Here is a 5,275-nt window from a genome sequence, read left to right as displayed (position 1 = left end):
ACTAACGGCTGGATTCGCAGTATTCCTTATTTCCGAGCATCCCAGGTATGTTCTTACAGAATTTGTTAGAGCAGGGATAATTTGGGGGCTTTGGGATGTAAACTATAAGTTCATGTTACCACAGGCAGCTTCAATTTGGGCCCCGATCTTTAGCCCATGACAAATTAGTACCATTAAAAGTATGCCAATTCAGCGTTTAGCAGTTCCTGTTTGCAGTGTACCCATGGATGTACCTTGATACTGAGATAAACTTAAGATGGTATGATTCTCTTTGCCTCGAATCGGTCCCTTTGCAGCCACTGTTCAACTCTCGTGTTTGAAACAAAGAAGAAAAAAAGCACCGTTGGCCCAGTTTATGGAGGATTTACTAGAGACTAATACTTCATAACACACACACACACACACGCACACATCCTCACACTATCTGGTTCATGCTGTCAGAGGTGTGTTTGCCGAGGTCACAAAGCCATGTGTGTTTCTCAAGTCTCTCAGCACTGACACATATCCCCGTGGCAACGGCTGTTTAATATACATGCATTACTATGGATACATCCGGCTGTACGTATGCATTCAGATTTCAGGGGTTTCAATTCACAGTGCCGCTTAAAGGCCAACGCTAAAGTTAACAGATACAAGCGCCCCAAAAATCAAAAATGTCCCTTTTTTCACCTGTAGTGTTGTTTATTTTATTGTTATTTATCAATCGTATGAGGGCAGATGGGTTGAGTTGCAGAGGTTTAGAGATGTGGATGAAGAAGTGTCCGACATCTCTCAGATATGATGTAACGAGACGGAACTTGAAGATCACTGTCGGCTAATGATGTTGAGTACGTTTACGTAACAGATAGAAAATAGTAGAAGATACAATAATTAAAAACCATCGATTAAAACAAGTTTTTAAATACGGTTCACGAAAGATGAAAGATACAAAATCAATTATTTAAGTACTGACAGACAGAAGCTGAGTGGTTTATGCGCATTTATGGATTCTGTTATCAAAGGGGCAGCGTTGAGAGTGCTCTGTAAAGAGTTCCAGGAGGCGGGGCTTAAACTTAAAAGCAAATCTTCAAAGTTCAGTTAAGTCAAGTGAATTTTATGTGCACAGCCATAAATCAGAATCACGTCAGTGGGCATGACAATCTGCACAGTGAACAGCATACACTTTCATTAGAAACTTGATTTGAAAAAACGTTACAACATATATCGCATGTCTTCACGATGAGCACAACATTGTTCATGTCAGGCTGTAAGTGAACCACCTCTATAAGTTGTAAAGTCAGAGACAAGGGCATTGGAAAGTAAAAAAACGCTACCTTATTTCTGGGTATTTGGACTTATAGGGTATCAAAGTGTCCGATTTAAGGGTGCTTTGTGAAGATTTCAAGGCAGCCAGGTCAAAAAACCTAAAAACAAATCTTCCAAGTTCAGTACTCAGGACTCATTCATGCAGCACTCTCTCCTCCAAAATGTATTTTGCAAAAGGAAGGTTAGTAACATTTTTCCTGCATACTTCCATACAATATAGAAATTCCCATATGTAGCACAGGATGTAGATGAATGTAGAGGAATTGGCCACTGTGCAATAATACAAACATGATTTACTTGTCCTTTGCTGCGCTGTGATGTGGAGCAGCAGAACACACAGTCTTCTATCCAGGTAAACTACTCTCCTAATCTTGTGTTCTGCCATGATCTGTCTCTGTACAGATTCACTAAAACCTTTATTTATACTACTTATACACACACACACACACACACACACACACAGTGTCCAGCCTCTCCCTCACATCAGCATGACTGTCGGTGCTAGTGTTTTCTTCAAATGCAATCATATTTTTCATTAACCCTGGGGGAATCTTCCCCCCTCAGAGACACTTGATGATGATAAACATGTTGGAAGTGATTTTTCCATCTGCCTTTCATTCCTTCCACCATCTGCCGTCGCCAGCAACACTGAAAGCTTCGGCTCTGTGTGTGTCAGAAGAATAGCGCCCTCCTCCTCCTCTCCTCCTCCTCTCCTCCTCCTCTGAGCTGCAAATAAATCCTTTGCTCCATCCTGCAGTTTCACACCAAGTCTGACACAGTGGCACCAGGGCTCCCCACTGACCCATGCTGACCCTTAATGAACTCACAGCTCTCCTGTTGTTTGGTCAGTAATTCTTGCACTTATTAAAATAAAAATACTGAGACAAATACCCCAAGACAGCGCCTCAAAGGAACAGTTTGGCATTTTTGGAATACATTATCCTGTTAATCATAAAGCTTTACACATGTTGCCAGGTGGATTATTTTTTTTTACTTTAGACAGAGCCAGGTTAGCTGTTTCCTGCTAAGCTCACCATCTCTTGACTCCAGCTACACGTTTAGCATGCAGACGTGAGAGTGGCATATGTCTTCTATCTCTATTCATTTACTTGTAGAGGGGTGCAGGGTGTTCAAAATGTTCAAATAGTTCTGTTGTAATGTAACTCTTGGCTTACATATGAGTAATGAGATTGCATAACTGCATCAGGGTAGAGTCACCCCTGCAGAGTGACAAATAACAATCGAGACAGATGAATCACAGCAGACAACATATAGAACACTGTAATCTATACAGCCATTACTGACAATGACGCACGACATAATGACAAACTATCTCTCCAGCTAGTCCCACTGGCGGAAAACACAACACAACAATAAAAGACATTTGAATCTAAATGTTAAACAAACTGCAAGCAGGTTGTGACATAGTCTTACTGAGATACCGATGGCTCTTCATGAACTTTATAAGCAAACAGGAGCATCAGCATGAAGATGAGCTGATTCTGTGTGGTTATTCTGGCAATCACTCACTTACCAACACTAATGTATAGGTAATTACACTTTAGCTAATCCTTATTTTACTGTTAACAAACAACGAAATTCACAATTGTGTATTGCTGTGTTTGGTGTAGAGGCCCAGACCAGGATATCTTTGGAGGAGGTCTCTGTTCATTCTGACAAAACAGGCGAGTAACGAGATCCTCCATCCAACACAAGTTATTTAACACAGAAATATTTTGATTTACACTACACAATAACTTAAGCAAAGCAAACTCATAAGAGCAAGGTTAACACTCTCCCAGGGAGTACCTTAGCCAAAAGAGGAGAGGTGAATATTTCGTATTGTGAAAATGGGGAATCCTGAAACTGGAATGCATGGCTTCAGAAACTCAGAGTTCAGAGTCTCATACAGGCCTAACATGTCAGGTTAGAACTATTCACACTGACACTGTGTGTATTTATAATAAACACAATACAAATGTATATTTGACTGTGCTACATATATTACTGCTGTATAATAAGTTTGATAAGGTGAATAAATACTGTAGGTCCTATCTATAAGCATTATATGGATGATCCTTGAAATGTTGTATCTGGTGTTTTACAACCTTTACACACATCTTAATGAATGGTTTATTAAACTCTCCATTGTTTGTTTTCAGTCAAATAACTATTAACTTCAGTTCAATGATCTATTAATTTATAATTTATTAATGATGGTTATTAGAAAGTCTGTTGGCTAAAGGCAAAAGAGATACATAACCTCATCACCATTTATCCTCCAACAGATGTGTTTGAAAAACTTAAACTTATTCAACATCCTTGTAGGTGCTTTAAAGATTCATAGATAGGATTAATAGATTTCAGATGGTGGAGCATCTGTAACCAATCCCCAACACACTTGTAAAACACACAGGCTGACCTTTAAACTGAAACTTCCAGGTTCTTTCCTCTAAAACCTTCTCTAATGGATCAGGCTTCAGACTGGTGTTTGGTTATCCAGCCCTGGGTGGCACACAGTGAAAAATTAAGTGTATTTCTTTCACAGTTTTGGTGAGTTCTTTAAAAAAGGAACGTGTGAATATGTAGGGATTTTGTTTCTGATTAATTCTTTCAGTTTCCTTTCATACCCTGGCAGGGGTTTGGGATGGTGATATTATTCCTCACTTTGCCTCAAAATACAAGTTTGAAAGCCAACAAGTTGTGTTCAGCGGTTTGTCTGCCACTCAGGCTCGTGGGGATGTTGGGATGAGATTCAATTTAGTCTGTAAAAACATATTTTATCTGATGTTGTTGGTTCCCTCAGTAGAGATACCCGTTCGTGTGTCTTTGATTGACAGTGTGGAAGCTTGAAATTTCAAGCCAGTATTTCACCATAAAAATGGTTTGTTAATATTTGATGAGTAAAGAAAAAAGGCTCGCCTCTCTTTCTTGGTCTATGTGAAGAGATTTGAAGTTGAAAGAGAAGTGTTGGATCAGAGACAGAGGATTATAGGACTATAGTATCGGTATGTTATGTGTTGCTGTCAGTTCAATACAAGAAGTCATTTGATGAACATGCATTTCAGAGAGTGAAGACGCTTCAGATAAATTAAACAGGAGAACGCAGACTGAAGAGCAAGCGGTGCAGTTTGTTTAGTGGAAATGTGGCGCCATCTTCAGGCACATTGTTCCACAACTGAAGAGTTTCTATCTGCTGGACAGCTGGGTGACAAATTCAAGTTAAAGGCAACTTAAAAGTCTCTTTTTTGAGATGGTTTTATGAACTTCTTCAGAGATGAGAGGCATTAGGAAAAACCAGCGCTTTTTTACAAGAGTTGTCATCTTTTGAAGACATATTTTATTCATACTTCTGTATGAGACAACATCTGATGATGGTAACAGAGGACATCAGTGAAGACAAAATGAACTTCAGACACTCCATCAGCACCAATGACAAACAGAATTTGGTACTTTATGTCTTCAGAAGAATTGCTTTTTTATGTGTAATCTGCATCCCAATATAAGTGTTTGATAGCTTCATAAATAACAGAGACTGAGTTATTACAGTAGACCACCTGAAAACGTTTTCTTAATGACATAAAAGAAGTTTACAGTTATAGTTAGAAACCAGATTTCTAATCACTCCTGCAACATTAGTGTGTAGGAAAATGCCCCAAAAATGAGCCCCAAGTGATGGTCCTTATAAATTCAGATGGATTCTGATTGGCTATTGATGTTTTATCTAATCACCAACCTCATATGGAGCCTGGCAGATGTATGCCCTCGCTGAGCACCAATTTCATTGGTACTTTGATTACTTCTTTCTTTGTTGAGGAATTTGCACCTCTAAAGTGCAATATGAGTTAGTGACCTTTCTTGTTGAAGGGGACTGTCAATACATCATCAGTCAATCAATCCAATTTTATCCGTGCAAAATACTTTTATGTTTTTACAGCATCAGACTTGATGTCAGCCAAAATGACCTGGA

At 39.1% G+C, this 5,275-nt stretch overlaps 1 long non-coding RNA gene across 1 annotated transcript; it reads left to right on the top strand.

Moving 5' to 3' along the window:
- Positions 1–1,112: 1,112 nt before the first annotated feature.
- Positions 1,113–3,041, top strand: LOC115580044 (uncharacterized). The gene is made up of 4 exons (XR_003983799.1): positions 1,113–1,486; positions 1,634–1,657; positions 2,063–2,149; positions 2,937–3,041. It is a non-coding gene; the product is annotated as an uncharacterized LOC115580044 (long non-coding RNA).
- The last annotated feature ends 2,234 nt before the right edge of the window (positions 3,042–5,275 follow it).

The sequence above is a fragment of the Sparus aurata genome, chromosome 4, assembly GCF_900880675.1.
Source record: "Sparus aurata chromosome 4, fSpaAur1.1, whole genome shotgun sequence".
In the NCBI taxonomy this organism is placed as follows: Eukaryota; Metazoa; Chordata; class Actinopteri; order Spariformes; family Sparidae; genus Sparus; species Sparus aurata.
This window is presented reverse-complemented; position numbering and strand designations above follow the sequence as displayed.